The sequence below is a fragment of the Rutidosis leptorrhynchoides genome, chromosome 7, assembly GCF_046630445.1.
Source record: "Rutidosis leptorrhynchoides isolate AG116_Rl617_1_P2 chromosome 7, CSIRO_AGI_Rlap_v1, whole genome shotgun sequence".
NCBI lineage: Eukaryota > Viridiplantae > Streptophyta > Magnoliopsida > Asterales > Asteraceae > Rutidosis > Rutidosis leptorrhynchoides.
The window spans coordinates 186,220,102-186,245,451 of record NC_092339.1 but is presented as its reverse complement, the minus strand read 5'-3'; positions in this window follow the sequence as shown (position 1 = coordinate 186,245,451).

Sequence of the window (25,350 nt, the reverse complement as noted above, 5' to 3'; positions counted from 1 at the left end):
ACAACCGGAAATCCCATAATGGAAGTGGGAAAGGATAACGATGGATTTCATCACCAAGCTACCAAAGACGGTGGGCGGATACGATACTATTTGGGTTATTGTTCACTGCCTCACCAAATCTGCACACTTTCTAGCGATGAAAGAAACTGATACAATGGAAAGACTTGCTCAACTATACATCAAGGAGGTTGTATCTCGTCATGGCGTACCTTTATCAATCATCTCGGATCGCGATCCCCGTTTTGCTTCTAGATTTTGGTGTTCTTTACAAGAAGCCATGGGAACCCGTCTCGACATGAGTACTGCTTATCATCCACAGACCGACGGGCAAAGTGAACGAATGATTCAGACCTTGGAAGACATGTTGCGTGCATGTGTCATTGATTTCGGAAAGGCCTGGGAAAGGCATTTGCCACTCGCCGAATTTTCTTACAACAACAGTTATCACTCGAGCATTAATGCTGCACCTTTTGAAGCATTGTATGGCCGCAAGTGCCGATCTCCTATATGTTGGGCCGAAGTAGGAGAAAAGCAAATCACCGGACCCGAGGTAGTCCATGAAACCACGGAGAAGATTGCTCAGATTCAAGATAGACTTAAGACTGCCCGTGATCGCCGAAAGAGTTATGCTGATCTTAAACGTAAGGACTTCGAATTCAACGTTGGTGATCGTGTAATGTTGAAGCTTGCACCTTGGAAAGGTGTGATCCGTTTTGAAAAACGTGAAAAGTTAAACCCACGATACATTGGTCCTTTTGAAATCTTGGAACGTGTTGGACCTGTTGCATACCGTTTGGACCTACCAGCACAATTGAGCTCAGTTCATCCTACCTTCCACGTGTCAAACTTGAAGAAGTGTCTTGCTGCACCTGAACTTATCATACCACTTGAGGAACTTACAATTGACGACAAACTCTACTTCGTGGAAGAACCTGTTGAAATTATGGATCGTGAGATCAAAACTTTGAAACGCAACAAGATTCCGATCGTCCGAGTACGATGGAATGCCAAACGAGGACCTGAGTTTACCTGGGAGCGAGAGAATCAAATGATGCGGAAGTATCCTCACCTTTTCCTGACTCCTCCATCTACCTCAGCTTAAAATTTCGGGACGAAATTTTCTTTAACAGGTGGGTAATGTAACGACCTTGGATTTTCCAACGTTTGTTTATTATTAATTATTATTATTAATACTTGTGATTAAACAAATGTATGTTATTACATTTACATGTTGCCATGATTGCCCGTACTTGACTTTAATTGCCTGAAACGTCTTTGTGACACACGAAACTTTCATGAATAATATTTTTAGAGTATTATTTACATTCATGATTGATTTTATTAATCATTTTAATTAACTATGATTATTAGTTAGTTACTTGGGCTTTAATTGGACTTATTTGTTAATTAATTGAACTTGGGCTTTGATTAATGTTATGGACTCTTGAACATGGGCTTATAAGCCCACCCTACCCATTTATATGGATTAACTAGCCCACTAAGACATGTAAGTATTACTTGTAAGTGTAACTAGTTAGTTAAGTGACCTTGGAATCTAGTTTACACATAATCCCCACGTAAACCCATCAATTAACCAACTTTATGAACCTTTACCATGCATGGACTAGTGGTTTTTCTCCTCCTCCCTCCCCTCACCTAAATCGTCGGCCTCCCTTGGCCATAAGGGAGTCAACTTCTTTTTTTTTACCATTTGATTCACTAGTATCACTTGTATTTTCTCTCATTCAAACACACACAAAAAAACACTTCCAACTTTCTCTCTTTTCTCTAGTTCTTGTAAGTAAACTTGAAGCTTTTTATCTTCTTCCTTTCTTGCAAAAACCGAACCTATGCATCTCATATCATCATCATCTTTTGTTCATTACTAGTCTTTGATTATTTACTTACTTGTTGTTGTTACATACTAGTTTCAAGAATCAACTCTTTAGTTTGATTCTTCATAATATATTGTATTTTCAAGAACACAAGAACATAAACTTACTAGTTTATGATTCTACATTTATTGTTTCAAAAGATTTAAGGTTCATGTGTTGTAAATCATAATTGTAATTCATGTTAGTAAACTTTAAGGTTTACTTTCTTAAAGATCAAACTTTGGTTTGAATCTTTAAAGTATGAATAACCCATGAACTAGTTACTAGTGTCTTGCTTACTTAGCTTATTTACTTCATTTACTTGCACTTTAATTTCATGATTTATGTTCTTGTTGGTCAAGTGTTACTAGTTAACATTGATCTCATTAATCTTGAACTAAAAGTTAACTTTAATAGTTCAAGAACATGTAAGTAAGATTTCTTTAATTATAACTTGGTACACTTATGCTAGACCTAGACTTTTGAGTCTTGGATCTTCAAGATCAAACTAAGAACTATGTTCTACATCTTAAGATCTTGATTTCATAAGTTCACTTTCAATTTTGTAACTTATTATTAGTTTTAAAGTTCATGTATGTGTTAGATATAAGACTTTGATGTAACCTTGGTTCATCAAACTTCATACAACTCTTAAGTGAGTTGTGCTACATGTCTTAGACCTACACTTGTATCATAATAGTCAAAACTTGGTTAATATTACTTTTACATTTCATGTATGTGTTGAATCTAAGACTTTGATGTAACTTTGGTTCATCAAAACACTTGCAACCCTTAAGTGAGTTGTGCTTCATGTCTTAGACTTACACTTGGGTTATGATGGTCAAACTTTGGTGAAAATGATGCAAACACATCAACAAGTTGTACATTTGAAGCTATATGCATCAAGGATGAGAACCATGATAAGCATCGAGCACCAAGAACCACCGGAACCTACTGACCCTACTGTTTTACTCTTTCTGGGTCTGATCATTAAGACCTGGGCTATTTTATGTTGATTTTCAGATATCTCTGTTTGAGTAGATAACTTTTCATATAGGACTCTTCTTAATCCAAGTTACGGTTTTGGATTTATGGCCCTCCGATCGTCACTATGTCTTTTAACTTGTGCAGAAATTTCTGACCTATTCGCACTTAGACCGTCGCCACGGTCAAACGAAGACGAGTTTGCTTCTGTAAATTTTACCACAACTAAAGGACTCATATACGGAGCCATGGCTACTGGTCTCACCTTATTTCAGTAGGTATAGAGGCCGTGGTGACTGACCGAACTCAGCCTTTGTTTTAAACTCTTTTCACGAACGAAACTTACTTTACACCTTTTGTTTGATGACGAATGAAGATGACATTTAAGACCTTATTTACTTACTTTTAAACCTATTCAGACGATTTACTGACTTAGTACTATTTGACTTAGGTTGAGGACCCGTTTGGACAACCTTCATTACTTGCTTACTTTTCGAGTCATCCTTTACCGCTACTTTATCTTTGTGAGTTATAGCATTCCCTTTTTACTTTAACTTATTTTGGGAACTGAGAATACATGCGGATTTTATGTTTTACATACTAGGCACGAGTACTTAAACTTATATATGTGTGGGTTATACAACGGCATAAACATTCCCTTTAGCTCGGTAACGTTTAGTCATTGGTTTTTGAACCGGTGAACGCGAATCTTAGATATGGATCCATAGGGTTTGACATCCCCACTCGGGCTAGTCGCGCTAGCATTTAATGAGTGTTTAATACTTCGTAAACATACGCACTTGCCAAGTGTACTTTCAGGGGGTATAAACATTAAGTTAGTTACCAAGTGCCCACGGTTAACATATACTTTATCATACTGTTTTGAAACGCTCTTTGTAGCACTGAAATCTCGTGGCCTACCTTACATACTGTTATACTTAAACTATAGCTCACCAACCTTTTTGTTGACGTTTTTAAGCATGTTTTTCTCAGGTGCTTAAGGTTATTTGCTTCCGCTGTCGTGCTAGTCTTGCCGTAGACACCCGCTGCTCTAGTGTTATCACCGCATGAACTGTTTATCTTGCATTCAGACTTTAATACTTTTGAACTATGTTTTGTAACGACCTAAGGTCACATACATTTATTCATGCTTGCTATTCGTAGAAGCATACTGTTGGTGTAAAACATTTGATGTCGGTTATGACGTCACATTTTTATCGTGAATGCAACTTCTTTTATTACAGCATATAGTACTTAACCTTGTAATGATTATGTTGTTGATGATTCGTACACGATGGTTTTGTACGGGGCATCACAACTATTGATATTGATATGAGACGTCGACGGAGGGAGTACCTCCTTTTTTTTATTACGAACGCCCACACATAACATATGTGTGTTCATATCATATTTATGTATAATATAATAATATATTTATTTTAATTAACCCTAATTAAAATAAGTCCATTCAATAATACGTGGTTCAACGCCTATTCAGAATTTTATATTTAGTTAAATCGTATTTAATTAAAAATATTTTTTTTCGAACATTAGGTTATAATTATATATCAACAATATATAATAATTGGTGTCTAAATGCTATATTGTGTGACCCCATAGACCTGTATATAAGCGGTAGTACAGATTTATGTTATGACGTGCACACTAAAACAACAAAAAATAGATTACACTACCTATTGGACAATAAGTTAGTCTTATTATTGTTTACTCCGTAATATAAAAGAGTAGTTATCTTTAAAAACGTTAAACAACCTAGAAGAAAAGATGGATGAGGACTATTTTATTAGTTACATTCAGAGAAAATACGAGAAGAAATGAAATAGATGTTGCGACTAACGTAATTGATACTCTCGGATTACGCTTATTAATTTGATGGAGAACAAGGAAGACGTGGTTGATAAGAATGGAGAAGTTTCATCCTCTGAATGATGTTGGTTTTCGTTGGTTGATTCAGTGGTGCAAGGAGTGGATTCAGGTGATGTTTTATTTGTGTCTCCGTATATATATTGTTTTTTTTCGTAGTCTCTGCAATAGTTAGCTAGAGTTTTGATTTGTGGAAATCTCTTTTGAGTCGTAGATTATAGTAGAATGTAAGGATGTATGATCGTGGTGCCATGTTCTAGGAGTTATGTTTGGGGATCACATAGTTTTTTTTTTAAACATTGTAAATGTTAGCTTCTTGATACTCCGTTTTATATTTATAAGAAAAAATTACACTGTTGGTATCTGTGGTTTATTTACATTTTCTGTATAACACCTAAGAAAGTAATAAATTCACTTTCTTAAATGAATGAAATAATTGTGCCGTTAGTCCCTCCATTTTACCCCAAAAAGCTAACATCGTCCCTCAAGTTTTTTTTTTTTTGGCTTTCAGCGTCCCTCTATTATCACCTTTTTGATCACGCATCCCTCCGTCAACTTTCTGTTAAAAAAGTCCGTTAAGTCATGCCATGTGCCTTGCATGTGAGGGTAAATTCGCCTTTTTACTCTTTTCTTCACTAAAATTGAGGGACCACCGGTGCAAAAAATGAAAATCTTATAATTTATATATTTTTAATTTATCATCATCCCTAAAATCGAGCCTAAATCTTTGTTTCCATCTCAGAACACCATTTTTTCTCACTTCAATTCTTTGTTTCCTCATAATCCCATTTCAATTAATCTCATCTAATTATTTTGTAACTGAAACTGAAACCGATTAAAAATGGCTTCGTTAATAGATCTGAATCTTTACCCTGATCCTCCTCATCTGACTCCTAATACCGCAACCACAACCACAACCACTTCTGCTGCTACAACCTTCATCATCACCCCTAAAATCGAACCTAAATCGGAACCAATTGACGTATAACAGATTGATATCCAACCACCACCGACGCCACCTTCTAATTCAAATTCAAATTATGATAATTATAATAATTTCCTTCCTAACCCTAATTCTAATTCTAGTAGTAATAATTTTGTAAGACCCGAATATTTGTAGTGTATATAAGTGTAATGTTCGATACTTGAAACGGGGTTTTGGTTATATATTTAAAAGCAAGAAAGAAGCTGAACTGGAGGTGTCGCGCGCCGCGCGGCCTGGTGGCGCGCCGCGCCATCTGTCTGCGACAGATTCTCCTCTTCTTTTAAAAAAAGATATTTTGAGGGCATTTTGGTCAAAACACTTTGGAGCCCGAATTTAATGCCTTGGATCAGTTTTGGGAGCTCATTAACTCCATTCACAACCACCTTATCCTCTCCAATTCAATTCTAGTGAGAGAGTGCATTTTCTTGAGTGAGAAAGCTTCATTAAAGGGTAAAGGAGGTTGAATCGGGTCTTAGTGCGAGTTCTAAAGTCGTCCATCTAGTCGCTAGCTACGTAGTGATTGTGTTGGTAAGTTCTAAAACCTAGATTCTTACTTTAATTGCATTAAGGGTTAGGGTTTGGGTTAGTGATGCACACAAAACCCACTTGCTAGTAATTTGGGGATTTTGGGTGAATTTGGGTCATGTAGACTCAAAGGTAACTAATTAGGGTTTTCAAAGTGTTAATTTATGTTTATGAACCTAATTAGTTAGTTAAAGTACTAGAACACTTCAATGATATGTAAATGGGTGTTAATTGGGCATGGATGACCCAAATGGGTGTGTTGACCTTGAAATGGGTCAAATGGGTCTTTAATGACCTAAGTGGTCTTGCATGGGTGAAAATGAGTTAAATTGGTGATTTAAAAATGTAATAAGACCATATTTGACTAGAGTTAGGGTTTTTGGTGAAGTTGACCCATTATTAGGGTTAATGGTGCAAAATGGGTCGGGATTGCACTTTGGGTCAAATGACTTAGGAATGGTGAAAGAATTGGTTGACCGACTTGAGTTTGCGTTTGATAATATGTATAATGTGATAGGTACGTTACTTTGAGGTTTCGCAAGCTCGGGTATCTTTTCACAAGACTTTGAGGTGAGTGGAATAATTATATGCGTATGTATATAATGTATCTATTTGTTGTAGCGTGAAAGGTGTAGTGTCGAGGTGTTAAGACACCACGTTTCACGTGAAGAGTGTAGCATCGAGGTGTTAAGATGCCACTCGGGTGTAGCATCGAGGTGTTAAGATGCCACCTAGGAGTGTAGTGTCGAGGTGTTAAGACACCACTCCGTAAAATAATGAGTGATGCATCGAGGTGTTAAGATGCCACTCGGGGTGATGTGCCGAGGTGTTAAGGTGCCACCCTAGGGGTTAGTGGTGCGAGGTGTTAAGTGCCCTAACGGATGTTATGAACACCGATGGCGTTTTCGCGAGCGCCGTTCCCTTATGCTATTGGTCGACCATGGTTATTTGTGTTGTAAGCATATTATATTATTCAAGTTATATTTATATGCGGTTGTTATGCTAGCTTGGGGGTATTAGTGAATTATAGCTTGTTATTGCGACGATAAGCTAATGTTGTTTGCTAGCATGTTTGCGGTTGTGTAAGTGTATGCAGGTAGGTATAATTATATATGTATTCGTATAATTATTGCATTCACTAAGCTTTGCTTACCCTCTCGTTGTTTACCATTTTATAGGTTCTGTTTTGGACAAGGGTAAGGGCATCGTTTTGGACTAGAGATCCCGCTTGATGCTAGGGGACGCTTTTGGTTTTAGTAGCTCTTGGAGTTTGACCGATAGTTGGGTAGTTTAATCCCAAACGCCATGCTCATTGTGTAGTTTGGAACTTAAACTTTTTGGTGGTCGAAACTCGTAAATTGTATTAAACTCGTAAAACGGCCGATGTGGGCCCCGCCTGTAAAACATTGATTTTATATTTGAAACAAGTTAGTTTTACATATTTGAATGTATGGTAAAAAGCGTTTCGTCTAAAAGTGTCGAGAACTAGTCAATCTTTTTCGCATTTTGAGACTTTCCGGACAGTCCACTTTATGCTGCACAGGAAATTTTTTTTTATTTTGTATTTTCGCGTGGTTTGGTCGAGGGTTGGTTTGGGTTGTTACAAGTGGTATCAGAGCATGGTCTAAGGGATTTAGGTGACTTGAGATAGGCGCCTAGACTTAGACTTTTTGTGTGTGCGCTATGCGGGACTTGTAGGACTTTGGGTCGGATTGGGATTGGTTTGTGCATAGGTTTATGTAAACTAATCATGCGCTAATTGTTATGTATGTTTAGCGAGCATCGAGCGAGATGGACGTTGTACTAGCAAGTTAATGCGACGTGCTCGCGTAACAATGATTAGCTACCATTGTTACGGGCGCAAATCGTGTCGAACAAGCAATGTACGACGATTGTTGAGCAAGATGGGGTAGTGTGGTGTATATGTATATACATACATGTTATGTCTTTTGTTTTGCCGTTTAACCTACTTCGTTTTATAGAATGAAGACGAGAAATGGACCCGATCATGATAACGGAAGTACAAGTGAGGACGCCGAGTTTTCGGCCAAGGTTGAGGCCGTCTTTAAAAAGTTAAAAGCGGATTTTCTTACGGACGTCCGAAAAGTCTTCCAAGATTCGGTCGATGGGCAAGTGACCGATTTGATAAATGAACGAATGAAGGTCACTATCGAAGAGGCCCTTGATGCTAGAAACATTTATCCTCGTGGTGAAGGAGGTGAAGGAAGGCGGGACTTCCACTACAAGAATTTCAAGGACACTCAACCCCCGATGTTTAATGGGGTGCGAGATCCCTTGAAAAGTACATGTCGGATCTCCGATATTGAGGGAGCTTTCCGTACCTCGGAATGTCCTCCCGAGAAGAAGGCGAGGTATGGCTCTAGCATGCTACGAGAAGAGGCTAAGTTATGGTGGGATGATAAAATCAACTTATATGGTGAGGAACAATGTATGGGCTTGACGTGGGAAGAGTTTAAGAAGGAGTTTTTCAAGGAATACCGAACTTCTTCCGATCTCGATAGAATCCGGGACGAGTTGCACCATTTGCAACAAGGCTCAATGGACTTAGTTACTCTTAAGTCTACATTCTTGGCAAAGACTCGTTTTTGCCCGGAATATGTTGGTGATGATCATAAGCTCATGAAGGATTTCTACCGTACTTTGAATGATGAGTACAAGGGGAAGATTAGTCAGGGTATGGCTAAGTCTTTGATGAATTGTTCGAGTTGGCTCGGGGTTTTGAGCCGGAGGTTCCAAGAAAGAGTGATTTCATGTTTTCCAAAAGAAAATTTGAAGGTTTTAGTTACTCTAACGCCTCAAGCAAGAAGAGCAAGAGCAAGAGGGGGGCCGAAAGTGTCAATAGTGCAAAGAAGGGCACTACCGGCGGGTTTTCTTATACGTGCTACAATTGTGGGCAACCGGATCATATGGCTCGTGAGTGTCCGAAACCACGTTCCGGGAACAAAGTCACTTGTTTTAATTGCGGCAAAGAAGGGCATAAGAAGCCGGAGTGTCCCGACTTGCGAAACGATAATGTGAAGCGGTTAGAGAAGGCGGCGGGTACGGCTAGGGGTCGCAACTATTTGATGACCAATGATGAAGCTAAACAATCGCACGAAGTTGTCTCCGGTACTTACATGGTTAATTCTAATCCGGCAAGGATTCTTTTTGATAGCGGTGCAAATTTGTCGTTTGTGTCTCCTAAATTTGTGCCTAAACTTAATAGACCGTTAGCTAAGTTAAGTCGTCCGATAGAAGTCGAAATAGCGGACGGCAAGACGGTGCTAGTGGTTGATGTGTGTGAAAATTGTGATGTTGTTTTTGGTGCCGAAACCTTTAAAATTGATCTTATTCCAATGACCTTGGGCGACTTTGATATTGTCATTGGTATGGATTGGCTCGATCGTTATAGAGCCGATATTGCATGCCATGATAAGTTTATTCGTGTGAAGACCCTAAGTGGGGGAGAGTTAATTATTCATGGTGATAAGCGAAGGAGACCGGTGCCGATATGCACTTTTGCACGGGCACGTCGTTTTGTTGTTACCGGTGGCATGGCTTTCCTTGCTCATGTTGTTGATAATCGCAATGAGCCACCACCTATTCGTGAAATTCCGGTTGTTAGTGAATTCGAAGACGTTTTTCCGGACGAATTACCGGGTGTTCCGGCGGAAAGACAAGTTGAGTTTCGTATTGAGTTGGTTCCGGGAGCTACTCCCATTACTAAAACTCCTTATCGTTTAGCACCAACGGAAATGCAAGAGTTTTAAATCAAACCCAAGAGTTGCTCGAGAAGGGTTTTATTCGACCGAGTGCTTCGCCATGGGGCGCTCCGGTGTTATTTGTGAAGAAGAAAGATGGTAGTATGCGTATGTGCATTGATTACCGTGAGTTGAATAAAGTGACGATCAAGAATCGTTATCCATTACCTAGGATTGACGATTTATTTGATCAACTTCAAGGTGCAACGTATTTCTCTAAGATCGACCTACGGTCCGGCTATCACCAGATGCGGGTCCGTGAGGAAGACATAGAGAAAACGGCTTTTCGAACGCGTTACGGGCATTATGAGTTTGTAGTTATGCCCTTTGGTCTTACGAATGCACCGGCGGCATTCATGGATCTTATGAACCGAGTGTGCCAACCTATGTTGGACAAGTCGGTAATAGTGTTCATTGACGACATACTAGTCTACTCGAAAAGTATGAACGAACATGAACATCATTTGCGTGAAGTATTGAAGACGCTACGAAGGGAGAAGTTGTATGCAAAGTTCTCCAAATGTGAATTTTGGCTAAGGGAAGTTCAATTCCTTGGTCATATCGTGAACGAAAACGGGATTCAAGTAGATCCGGGGAAGATCGAAACGGTGAAGAGTTGGGGACGACCGACTACGCCTACGGAAATCCGAAGTTTTCTCGGATTGGCCGGTTATTATCGTCGGTTTATCCAAGACTTTTCTAAGATTGCTTCTCCATTGACGAAGTTGACGAGAAAGAATGCTAGGTTTGGTTGGGAGAACGAGCAAGAAATTGCTTTTCAATTGTTAAAAGAGAAGTTGTGTCAAGCTCCGGTGTTAGTGTTACCGGAAGGTGTTGAAGACATGGTGGTCTATTGTGATGCTTCCTTAAATGGTCTTGGGTGTGTTCTAATGCAAAGAGGTAAGGTCATCGCTTATGCCTCTCGACAATTAAAGGAACATGAAACGAGGTATCCGACTCATGATCTTGAGTTGGCGGCGGTAGTGCATGCGTTGAAAATTTGGCGCCATTACTTGTATGGTGTCAAGTGTACGATTTATTCGGATCATAAGAGTTTGAAACATCTCTTTAATCAACGAGATTTGAATTATCGCCAACGTAGGTGGATGGATGTGGTGAAAGACTACGATTGTGAAATACTTTATCATCCGGGTAAGGCGAATGTGGTCGCGGATGCGTTGAGTCGAAAGAGTCAACATCCGGCGATAAAAGTGGGGTCGTTACGTTTGATTATTACCAACGATTTTCTTGAAAAGCTTGATGAGATTCAAATAGAGGCTTATGTTCACAACAAGCATACGGAGCGAATCGTGAGCCAATCGGAGTTTATTACTATGGGTCCGCGTGGTTTGTTGTCCTTCCAAGGAAGGGTGTGGGTGCCTAAGATGGGTGATTACCGACGGGTGCTACTTGATGAAGCACATAAGTCAAAATATTCCATTCATCCGGGCGCGACAAAAATGTATCTTGACTTGAAGAAAGATTATTGGTGGCCGGGCATGAAACGTGATGTTGTGAAGTATGTTGAGCAATGTGTCATGTGTTTACAAGTAAAAGCCGAACACCAAAAGCCGTATGGTAAGTTGCAACCGTTAGAAATCCCGAAGTGGAAATGGGAACACATTACCATGGATTTCATTACAAAGTTACCTAAAACGGCGAGAACCCAATTCGATTCGATTTGGGTTATAGTTGACCGATTGACAAAAAGTGCTTTGTTTCTTCCCATTAAAGAAGCGATATCGTCAGAGACCTTGGCTAAGTTGTTTATCAAGGAAGTGGTCTCGCGGCATAGGGTTCCTATATCTATTATTTCGGATCGAGATACCCGTTTTACATCTCGGTTTTGGGAAAAGTTTCATGAAGATATGGGTACGCAATTGAAGTTGAGCACGGTGTATCATCCTCAAACGGACGGTCAAACCGAACGTACGAATCAAACTTTGGAAGATATGCTACGAGCGTGCATCATTGACTTCGGTGGTAGTTGGGATGAGCATTTGCCTTTGGTGGAATTCTCGTACAATAATAGTTATCATACTAGTATCGGGATGCCACCTTACGAAATGCTTTATGGGCGTAGGTGTCGAACTCCCGTTTGTTGGGGAGAAGTGGGTCAAAGAGAGATCGGGAGTACCGATTTGGTTTTAGAGACCAATGGCAAGATCGATTTGATTCGGGAACATTTGAAGAAGGCTCAAGATAGGCAAAAGTCGTATGCCGATAGACGTAGGCGATTGATTGAGTTCCAAGAAGGCGATATGGTGATGCTTAAGGTTTCGCCATGGAAAAGGCATTATTCGATTTCGAAAACGGGGAAAGTTAGCTCCTCGGTTTATTGGGCCATTCAAGGTTTTAGCTCGTGTTGGTGAAGTTGCATATCGATTGGAATTACCCGAAGAGCTTGCGGGGATCCATAATACATTTCATGTTTCCCACCTCCGTAAGTGTCTTGCGGATGATTCCTCATGGATGCCTTTAGACGAGATCGAGCTAAACAACAAGTTAGAATATGTCGAGGAACCGATTGCTATCCTTGACGAGAAGGTGAAAATTTTGAGAAATAAAGAGGTGAGAACTTTCAAGGTTCAATGGCGACGAAGTAAAGGTTCCGAGTTCACTTGGGAGCCCGAAGAGTTCGTGTTAGTTTATCTTCCCTCGTGTCATGCGGCTTGGATTGCGAGGACGCAATCCGAATAAGTGGGGGAGAGTTGTAAGACCCGAATATTTGTAGTGTATATAAGTGTAATGTTCGATACTTGAAACGGGGTTTTGGTTATATATTTAAAAGCAAGAAAGAAGCTGAACTGGAGGTGTCGCGCGCCGCGCGGCCTGGTGGCGCGCCGCGCCATCTGTCTGCGACAGATTCTCCTCTTCTTTTAAAAAAAGATATTTTGAGGGCATTTTGGTCAAAACACTTTGGAGCCCGAATTTAATGCCTTGGATCAGTTTTGGGAGCTCATTAACTCCATTCACAACCACCTTATCCTCTCCAATTCAATTCTAGTGAGAGAGTGCATTTTCTTGAGTGAGAAAGCTTCATTAAAGGGTAAAGGAGGTTGAATCGGGTCTTAGTGCGAGTTCTAAAGTCGTTCATCTAGTCGCTAGCTACGTAGTGATTGTGTTGGTAAGTTCTAAAACCTAGATTCTTACTTTAATTGCATTAAGGGTTAGGGTTTGGGTTAGTGATGCACACAAAACCCACTTGCTAGTAATTTGGGGATTTTGGGTGAATTTGGGTCATGTAGACTCAAAGGTAACTAATTAGGGTTTTCAAAGTGTTAATTTATGTTTATGAACCTAATTAGTTAGTTAAAGTACTAGAACACTTCAATGATATGTAAATGGGTGTTAATTGGGCATGGATGACCCAAATGGGTGTGTTGACCTTGAAATGGGTCAAATGGGTCTTTAATGACCTAAGTGGTCTTGCATGGGTGAAAATGAGTTAAATTGGTGATTTAAAAATGTAATAAGACCATATTTGACTAGAGTTAGGGTTTTTGGTGAAGTTGACCCATTATTAGGGTTAATGGTGCAAAATGGGTCGGGATTGCACTTTGGGTCAAATGACTTAGGAATGGTGAAAGAATTGGTTGACCGACTTGAGTTTGCGTTTGATAATATGTATAATGTGATAGGTACGTTACTTTGAGGTTTCGCAAGCTCGGGTATCTTTTCACAAGACTTTGAGGTGAGTGGAATAATTATATGCGTATGTATATAATGTATCTATTTGTTTAGCGTGAAAGGTGTAGTGTCGAGGTGTTAAGACACCACGTTTCACGTGAAGAGTGTAGCATCGAGGTGTTAAGATGCCACTCGGGTGTAGCATCGAGGTGTTAAGATGCCACCTAGGAGTGTAGTGTCGAGGTGTTAAGACACCACTTCGTAAAATAATGAGTGATGCATCGAGGTGTTAAGATGCCACTCGGGGTGATGTGCCGAGGTGTTAAGGTGCCACCCTAGGGGTTAGTGGTGCGAGGTGTTAAGTGCCCTAACGGATGTTATGAACACCGATGGCGTTTTCGCGAGCGCCGTTCCCTTATACTATTGGTCGACCATGGTTATTTGTGTTGTAAGCATATTATATTATTCAAGTTATATTTATATGCGGTTGTTATGCTAGCTTGGGGGTATTGGTGAATTATAGCTTGTTATTGCGACGATAAGCTAATGTTGTTTGCTAGCATGTTTGCGGTTGTGTAAGTGTATGCAAGTAGGTATAATTATATATGTATTCGTATAACTATTGCATTCACTAAGCTTTGCTTACCCTCTCGTTGTTTACCATTTTATAGGTTCGGTTTTGGACAAGGGTAAGGGCATCGTTTTGGACTAGAGATCCCGCTTGATGCTAGGGGACGCTTTTGGTTTTAGTAGCTCTTGGAGTTTGACAAATAGTTGGGTAGTTTAATCCCAAACGCCATGCTCATTGTGTAGTTTGGAACTTAAACTTTTTGGTGGTCGAAACTCGTAAATTGTATTAAACTCGTAAAACGGCCGATGTGGGCCCCGCCTGTAAAACATTGATTTTATATTTGAAACAAGTTAGTTTTACATATTTGAATGTATGGTAAAAAGCGTTTCGTCTAAAAGTGTCGGGAACTAGTCAATCTTTTTCGCATTTTGAGACTTTCCGGACAGTCCACTTTGGCGCGCCGCGCCCCTACCTGGCGCGCCGCGCGGGTATGCTGCACAGGAATTTTTTTTTATTTTGTATTTTCGCGTGGTTTGGTCGAGGGTTGGTTTGGGTTGTTACAAATTTGAATCCAATTTCGCATCCTCGAGAATGGTAATAATTTGCTACAAGTGTGATTGTTTCAGGTGGTTATGAAGACGATGAAGATGCTGGTGATGTTATTGTTTATACTGGTCATGGTGGACAAGATATAAATTCAAGACAAGTGGTTCATCAGAAACTAGGTGGGAATCTTGTTATGGAAAGAAGTATGCATTATGAAATTGAGGTACGAGTGATTCGTGAATTTCGGTATGAAGGTAGTATCAGCGGGAAAATGTATGTTTATGATGGACTTTATAAGATTGTTGAAACTTGGTTTGATGTTGGTAAATCTGGTTTTGAGGTGTCATCGAAACCCTTGACTGAATCTGCCTCTGTTGTCTCCATCATCACCAACATAAAACCCACTATGAAGAGATGAAAAAAATAAAATCAGTTTGGATCTAAAAAATTAAAATCAGTTTGGATCTACACCAAAAAATTAAATTGGATCTAAAAGAAAAAACATATACACTGAAACTAAGAAGATTTTAATAGATGAAAAAGGAAGAAAAAAGGATGGTGATGGTGATTAAACCGTCAACGATGTCGGAGTTGGAGTCAAAGCTGCTGACGAAGTTGATGAATTTTGGTAGATGATGAAGATGATTGATATGTTTGGTATATGTTTAGTATTTAAAATCCAAAATTATATAATAAATATATAGATAAAAATATATATATATTATAAGATTTTCATTTTTTGCACGGGTGGTCCCTCGATTTTAGTGAAGAAAGAGTAAAAAGACGAATTTACCCTCACATGCAAGGCACATGGCATGACTTAGCGGACTTTTTAACAGAAAGTTGACGGAGAGATGTGTAATTAAAAAAGGTGATAATAGATGGACACTGAAAGCAAAAAAAAAAAAAAAAACTTGAGGGAAGCTGTTAGCTTTTTGAGGTAAAATGGAGGGACCAACGACACAATTATTTCTAAATGAATTGATGAATTGATTTGCAAATATACTTACATATCTCGTTACATATCTCGAGATGATCAAGAAAAGATTTGAGTTAATTATATTTAATTTTGTAAATTATTTAGCATACAACATTATTAGACTCAAAGAACAAAATCAATATGTGATTACATAACAACACTCATTTATGTGTTAAATTAGCTATTTAATAGGCATCACCATGCATGTTCAATACCATTATTATTTTAGTATTTATTTTGATTAGATTAGATCAATTTCATATATTTTTATATTTTATTTAAAATTTTTTTATTAAGTTAATATTAATTTCTCAATTAAACATTCTCCATATGTATATTGTACAGTGTTTTAGATGTTTTAGATACTTCAGCGAACGGATTTATTTCAGAATAAACATAAATGTTTTTAGTAAAAAGCTTCAATTAATAGCATCTTCCAAATGGTAATCATAATTTTTTTTTATGATGATTGTCCAACTTTTTTTTAGTCTCAACCATCGATTGTTTGTATCGGTTTTTTAATCTTTAATTTGAAACAACCCAACCCGTATTAAACACGAGTAATTTTTTTTTAAATAATAAACCATTAGCGCCCAATTAAACGGTTACATACAACCCATTTAACAATATCACAAGTTTAATGTTTACAAAAGGCACGAAGGCCATTAATCAAACGTAATACAAGTTCGACCCACTTAAAATGATAGTTTTAATCCAAACTACACCCGAGCATGGTTTGGGGCTAAACTACCCAAAACGCTAGGTCGACTTCAAAAGCTTCAACAAAAATTCAACATAGGGAACTAGTATCCCATAATTCAATTTCCCTTGTCCGCACCTGCATCTAAAAAGATAAACAACGAGAGGGGTAAGCTAACGCTTAGTGAGTGCAATAATTATATGTAGCGACCCGACAAAATCGCCATTGACGGCGCCGTCTACTTAGGTCCCGTTACATGGTCATAAGTCTTTAAAACAACGTTTGACCCAAAATATGTCGCATTCATTTCAAATGTAAGGATGTTTCAAGTTTACAAAAGTAGTTCAACGACTATTTACATTACAACGTTTAAAGTACAAATGAAACCTATGCGACACAAATTAAAGTAAGTCAAAAGACGCTCCATATATGCATGTATACTCGACATCCAAGCAAGTATCAAAAAGAGTGCGGAAACATGTATCACATAGCGTTCAAGGACCTGAGAAAACATATAGAAAACTGTCAACGAAAAACGTTGGTGAAATCATAGGTGTATTAGTAAATGTTATATTTGAACCACAAGATTTAATATAGTTGATTATCCAAATCGTTTGCATTCCAAAGTTATTGTTTGTATCACGTGCACCCAATTATCAAGACTTAACTGTTTTGTACCCTGTTACGTAGTGTTAGAACATACACTATACTCGAAAATATATTTCATCCGCTAACGGTAGCGAACCGTCCGAATGAGGTTCGTCAAGCCCATGTGATCACATAATATAAGTTCACGTTTACAACCTGCAAGTGTAACTAATGATAATTGAATTGAGGCTTTTTGTTCAAACTCGCACGTGGAATGTTTGTTTTCGTACTTGTGTTCAAAGTATAAAAGTATAATACGTATATGTTCCTCATCCCATAGTTTAAAGCGTAAAAGTTGTTGAAAAGGTGGGACTATGATCTCACCTTGAGTGTACGAGTAAAATAAGGTACTTCACAAAGTAACGTGTGCAAGAACGAATGCTAGTCTTGACCTAAACAAGTAGGTCGTATCAATAACGGTAAACATGATTGGTCAAAGATGTTCAATTAGTCCTATGGCTCGTTACGACTCGATTATATATAGCATGTGAATCAAATTGTCAAGTTTCATGTACGATACAAGTAGTTAAGCATGTTAGAACAATCGTATAAACGTTTGGTTAAGTTTGACAAAAAGTCAAACTTGATCAAAGTCAAAGTCAAAGTCAACGGGTCGGGTCGGGTATCCGACAATTTTTCTTCAATTAGTAATCATATATAAACATGTTGGCCAAGTTTCATGTTAATTGAAGTTGCGAGTAAGCGAGGATGAAACACAAAATAAGTTGGTCTACTTTTTCAGCACAGGAGTGGCGCACCAAAACCAAGAGCGGCGCTCTTGAGGACCAGAAGCGACGCTCTTGTTTCCAGGAGCGGTGCTCCTGACGTCTGATGAAAAACTCCACAAATAGGCCTACCAGGAGCATCGCTCTTGTTTCAGGAGCGTCGCTCCTGTACCTGGAAAATGCTGTTTCTGAGTTTTATCAAGTGCACGAACCAAACTTCAATCAAGCATAACTCATGAACCGTAAACATTCAAAACAAGTATCTTATATCGTTGGAAAGGTAATTTAACAGGAAATACAACTAAACATATTTCATCAATCAAAAACATCATTTGCAATAATCGAATTTTCAAATTAAATAATCAATTAATGCTCATCATCAATGCTTCAAATTCATAAATGCACATTTATGATTCGAGAATTAAATGCACACATGTGATACGCCGTTTCGTAGGTAATTACGCATACAATGTAACTAAACACTTACAAACAACATTGCCAAGCATTCAATGCATCAAAAGTTCATTTTACTTCTATCAAACCCTAACTAAAAATCACAAATTTAACAATTATGTTTATGAAGCTAAACCATGCCAACCTACATACTAAATTGAAGCTAGTGATGTTAGGAACACATTTAATACATGCACTTTTAACATCTAACAACATTTAATCATCCAAAATCCAAGATTAAACACACCCATTTGATAAGTTCATGCTAGTTACTCAAAACAACGAAATCGAACATACAAATCATATATTCATGTTAGACTTGAGCCATAGACACTAATTAACACTTTTATAAGTCAAAAACATCAAGAACAAGAAATCTAGTGATTTTAGAAAGTTACCCAAACTTGATGAAATCGGTATGGAATCGAAGAGGAAGTTGCAAGGATTCCAAAAATGTAATTTGTTTGAATTGATGCTTGTTAGATTTGATTTAGATGATGAATCTTTTGATTGATGTTTGAGAGAATTTAGTGAAAGTATTTAGAAAAATGAAAAATGAAAAAAGAAAAAGAATAATGAATGGATGAGGAAGAGAGTTGACTCTTTGACCTAGTCACCTCTTTGCTCATTTGACAAACTTAGTCCCTCAACTTTAGAAACGGGTGAGTGAATTATCTAAACGAGATATTTTAAAACGCGTTTTTAACGGAAGGTGTTATAATTATATAACGGACTTTAAATAGTTAAACAAAAATTAAACGGAAAAAGGTGGGATGTTACATTACCTACTCCTTAAAAGAAATTTCGTCCCGAATTTTAAGTAGGCGTAGTAGTCGTTGTTTCTTCCTCGAGATCTTGCGTTTCCGGATCCGCGAATAAGTGAGGGTATTTCTTTTGCATTTGATCTTGTCTTTCTCAAGTAAACTCGGGTCCCCTTTTGGCGTTCCAATGGACTTTGACGATCGGGATTCGGCTTTGTTTTAGCGTCTTGACAGAGGTGTCTACAATTTCAACCGGTTCCTCCACAAAATGAAGTTTGTCATCAATAGTAAGCTCCTCGAGAGGGATGACGACATCGGGTTCGGCAAGGCACTTTTTCAAGTTGGATACATGGAAAGTAGGATGAACGGAGCTCAGTTGATGCGGAAGATTTAAACGATAAGCAACGGTTCCAACACGCTCCAAGATTTCGAAAGGACCAATATACCGCGGATTTAGCTTCTCGCATTTCCCGAAACGGATTACACCTTTCCAAGGTGCGACTTTTAACATTACGCGGTCACCGACTTGAAATTCGAGGTCGTTGCGTCTTTTGTCGGTATAGCTCTTTTGACGACTTCGGGCCGTCTGGAGCCTATCTCGGATTTTAACGATCTTCTCGGTTGTTTCACGAATGAGTTCGGGTCCGGTGATTTGTGCGTCGCCAACTTCGGCCCAACAAAGAGGAGAACGACATTTTCGGCCATACAACGCTTCAAAAGGTGCGGCTTTAACACTCGCGTGGTAACTATTGTTGTAAAAGAATTTAGCGAGAGGTAAGTGCTTGTCCCAAGCTTTTCCAAAATTGACAATGCAAGCTCGTAACATGTCTTCCAAGGTTTGGATTGTGCGTTCGCTTTATCCGTCAGTTTGTGGATGATATGCGGTGCTCATGTCCAATCGCGTTCCCAACGCTTCTTGTAAAGTACGCCAAAATCTAGAAACAAAATGGCCATCTTGGTCGGAAATAATCGATAAAGGCACACCGTGACGGGCCACGATCTCTTTAATGTAAAATTGTGCAAGTTTTTCCATGTTGTCGGTCTCCTTCATGGCGATGAAATGTGCGAATTTGGTAAGACGGTCAACAATAACCCAAATAGTATCATACCCGCCCACCGTCTTTGGTAGTGATATCGCATATTTCATACGCGTTTTCTTCAGCGATATCGGGCACATTTTGGTCTTTTTAGATACGATTTGGTGTTATTTCGATAAGTGTTGTGAAGGTTCGAGTTCTAAGACCAATGAGATGAAATTTGAAGTTATTTGATGGTTTTAGTGATTTTTTATGGAAACAAGTGAAAGAGATTGGTTTGATTCGAGATTGGTTCGAAAACGAGTGATTTTATGAGTTTTATAGTCCGGATTCAGCAAAAAAGGTCTGGAGCGCCTCTCCAGTAGGCATGAATTTCAGTTCGAGGGATTTTGAAAATAGAAGACCAGTTTTCAGTTATATGGAGCGCCGCTCCATATGTGGTGTGACGCCCCATACAAAATCATCGTGTACGGTACATCAACAACAGGATCATTACAAGGTCAAACACTATATGCTGTTTGAAAACCAGTTTTGCATTCATGAACAGATAACGTTTTACAAAAGATGAATAGGAAACATTAACATGAGTACATGATACTAAGGTCATTACAAAGCTATTGTTTTGAAAATAACATAAGTTGGGAATGCAAAGTAAAAGTTTCATGCTTGAGACATCTCTAAGTAATGCAGCGGAAGTCTAACACAGCAAGTCTGTAACAGCAAGTCTATACACCGAGACTAGAACAGCAAGGCTAACAGCAGAAGCAACAACGTCTAAACACCTGAGAAATACATGCTTAAAAAGTCAACACGAATGTTGGTGAGCTATAGTTTGTTTGTATTCAGTAATGTAATGTAGGCCACGAGATTTCAGTGCTTCAAACAAGCGTTTCAAATCAGTAATTCAAATCAGTATGATAAAGTATATGTATAACCGTGGGCACTCGGTAACTAACTTAACGTTTATACCCCCTGAAAGTACACTTGGGAAGTGCGTATGTCTACGAAGTATTAAACACTCGTTAAATGCTAGCACGACTAGCCCGAGTGGGGATGTCAAACCCTATGGATCCATATCTAAGATTCGCGTTCACGGTTCAAAAACCAATAATTAAACGTTACCGAGCTAAAGGGAATGTTTATGCCGTTGTATAACCCACACATATAAAAGTTTAAGTACTCGTGCCTAGTATGTAAAACATAAAATCCGCATGTATTCTCAGTTCCCAAAATAAGTTAAAGTAAAAAGGGAATGCTATAACTCACAGTGATAAAAGCGGTAAAGTCGGTAATGAAAGTACGCAAGTAGTAAGTCGGTCCGAAAGGTCGTCAACCTAAATCAAGGGTTACTAGGTCAGTAGGTTGTTTTTATAAATTCTAATAGTGCATAAAATAAGTTTAAGTGTCATCATCATCATCATTCATCATCATAAAAGCTAAGTAAGTTCGACAAGAATAGAGATCGAAACAATAGGCTGACTTCGGTCAGCTGCTGCGACCTCTACATAAATAAAAAAGATGCATAGTCAGTGGCTATGGCTCCGTATGTGAGTCCCCTAACCGCTAACCAATTTTCAGAACCTAAATCGTCTTCGTTTGACCGTGGCGACGGTTTAAGTGCGAGTAGGTCAGAAATTTCAGCACAACGTTAATAGGGTGTAGTGACTCTCGGAGGGCCATGAATCCTAAACCGTAACTCGGATTAAGACGAGGCATAAATGGAAAATAATCTACTCGAACCTAACTAACTGAAAATAAACTTTCCAGTAGCCCAGGTGGTCTGATCAGATACGAAAATCAGTGGACAAGTGCTCCGATGAGGTTCTTGGTGCTTGATGCTCATCACGGTTCTCATCCTTGATGCTTGTAGCTTCAAGTGTACAACTCGTTGATGGTTTAGCATCACTTTTGACCAAGATTCTACCATCAATACACAATATGTTAAGACCAAGTGGTAACACAACTCATTTAAGAGTCTTAGATGGATGATGAACCAAGGTTACATCATATTCTTAGTCTTAACACAATTACAAGTCCTATTTACAAACAAAGTTACAAACTTTACATCAATTAAACAAGTATGAACATGATCCAAGTCAAAAAAGGTGATGGAACCCTAAGCTAGAGAGCTTGGATCCCTTTCACACAATTTATAAGGTCACAAAGCTAGAAAGCTTGAACCTTTAGTGTTCTTGAAGATCTTGAAGCGTAAAGCTTGGATCTTTAAGATATATGAAGATAACAAACAAAAGTTTGAATCTTTATCACAAAATAACAAGATTAAAGTAAAAGAAAGATGAATCTACAAAGTTGGTGAAGATTCAAAGCTAGAAAGCTTTAATCTTCCATGTTCTTGAAAGATTCATGCTTGAATCAACAAGATATAAGCAAGATCAAAGCTAAAAGGAACTTTGATCTCCATAATATGATGATGATGGCCACGAAAATGAAAGGAAAAGAAGAAGAAAAAGAAGACTTACAAGCAATACTAGAAAGGGAAGAAAGAAAGAACAAGTGTGTGTGAAAACCAAATGAGCAAGTGATTTGAATGAGAGGTAAATGGCTAGTATTTATAAGCAAGGAATTTGACAAGGATTGATGACATGGACAAGGGCTAGTATTTATGAGCAAGAAATTTGACAAGGATTGATTACATGGACAAGGGCTAGTATTTATAAGTAAGGAATTTGACAAGGATTGATGACATGGACAAGGGCTAATTAATTGGGTCACTAGCTAGAGTAGGGTGGGCTTGAGCCCAACAAGGTAGAAAGTCCAACAAGACTAACTATTGTGCATAATTAAATTACTACGCGCAATTAAGCATCCAAAAACCCAGGTAATTATTATTATAAAATAATAATTAATATTTCGCAGTCATAATATTCCGATTATGACAAAAGTTAAACGTGCGCGCAAGTTCGCGGTTTATTCGAAACGTCAAATAACACTAACGGTTATAAAGGCTTCCAATGATCAAGTTATGTATCCTACGTACTCTAAGGCACGTTTTAACATATAAATGGAAGTAAACCACGTAATTCAAGTTTCCAGAGTATAAAGTAACACAATATGCACAAATACGCAGTTTCACAAAAACACAAGGCACGAAAGCAAGTCGAAAAAGCCGGGTCGTTACATGTGGAGCGCCGCTCCACTTTCAGCCGGGGTCAGCTTTTTACCTATTTAAAGGCCGAATTTTTACCCTAATAATCACTTTTGCATCCAGACGAATTTCAGCAGCTTTTTGACGAAAAAGGGTGATTTTTGGGGAATCCCAAGATCATTCTAACACATCAATCATTCCGGAAACGCGTCTCGATCCGTTCATCATTCAAGAACACAATTTTCATTAAGTTTAATTCTTATCATCATTATGAATACTATTAATTGTTTATTTGTGATCTTGGTTTTAGCCATGGTTGGCTAAGCTCTTTAATGTTTGTCTAGATTGAATATTCGTATGTGTTTGCATGATACTTTAATGTTTTATTGATTAATGCATGATAATTATGAGTTTTGATTAAGAACCATTCTTGTGGGTGTTGAATATTGTTACTAGGTTGATTAGTGATCTTGTTTGAACAAAGGGAACCCTGTTTCAATTTAGTACACTAGTTTTCAATTGATTTGTCTTAACCAATTGGGTGCTTACTGGACCAAAGGGGTAAATCGGGTAACAAAGATTAAACAAAACAGGGGTGAATTGTGTGGAGCGAACGCGTAACCAATTGAATCTTAATCTTATAATTAGTTAATTACTAAGTCACAAACGAAAGAGGTCTTTGGTGAAAGGGAACCCTAAGCCAATAAATCCAAGTTTGACGTGTTTGCTAAAAGAGAACTCTGGGTAAACCGACTCTGTAGTTGCATGTATTGATAAATTAAACTAGAGCTTAATAACAAATCATCCAACACTGCGAATAGGAGATCTAGGCGAACATTCTTTTATCTATTGAATTCAAATATCTTTACTTTTCGTTGAGTCCGCATTTATTTCTATAAACTTAAAAACACAAAAATATTGTCTTTTACTTTTAATCAATCTTTGATTTGGCTAATCGTTAAATAGCCACAAAACAAACTATCTCGTACTTCCAATTTTCATAGATTAACTTAGTTTATTTTATTAGTTGCAATCTTAATTCTCACATTTAAAACTGTCCTTAGAACGATTTCGGAATTACCAACTTATACTATTGCAAGATCGGGTACACTGCCCGTTAGTGTGTAGTAATCTTTAAACCGGCATTTTCCAGAGATAAATTATATACTAGATTTTACACATCAAGTTTTTGGCGCCGCTGCCGGAGACAGTTGTGTCGAAAATTAAGATTGTTATCTAATTGTTCTTAGTTTAGTTTAGTTTAGTTATAGTTTATTATTTCTTTGCGTATATTCTCAGTTGAATCGGTGCGTTTAATCAGTTGTTAGTTGTGCTTTCGTAGATAACAGGTAGTACATGCCACATACGCGTTCATCTAATTATCCGATTCTTCAACCATTTGCATAACTCGAAAGAGAGTTATTCAGAGCGTTAAGTCAAGAGCAACAGTCTACAGTGGATTCATCTTTTTCTTCGAGTGCTAATATAATTTATTTGGGTAGTAGTTCTGAGACTGTGGTGCCCGATACACCACCTGAAATCAGAGAAGAAGAAGAATCTTACATTTCATTAGATCTTTTCAAGACTGAAGATATGGCTGACCAAGCTGATCAACCGAATCGTCCTCAGACTATGACAGAAAAGTTGAAGGCCACTTGAGGGGGTCAAGGCAATTCGATTACTCAACCGGACATCACTCAGCCTTTTCAAATCACAGGGCCGATCCTGAGTTTGATTTCTTCTAACTGCCAATTTCATGGCAAGGATAGTGAGGATGCTAACGAGCATCTTCATATTTTCAATAATGTTTGCAACTTGTTCAAACTGCATGAGGTTGTCGATACTTCGATCAAGACAAGGCTTTTTTCCTGGACTCTTAAGGGAGAAGCCAAGAGATGGTTAGATAAGCAACCGGAAGGAGCGATTACCTCTTGGGATACGTTGGTAGATAAGTTCTTATCAAAGTTTTTCCCTGCGTCTCGAGCTGCTAGACTTCAAGCAGATATTTCTCAATTCAGACAAAAGTGCAGTGAGACATTGTTTGATGCTTGGGACCGTTATTCTAATATGTTACGCTCGTGTCCGCAACACGGGTTGAATGATTTACAAAAGGTCCAGATTTTCTATAAGGGGTGTGACATACCAACTCGTCAGAGTATTGATCAAGCAGCAGGTGGAACT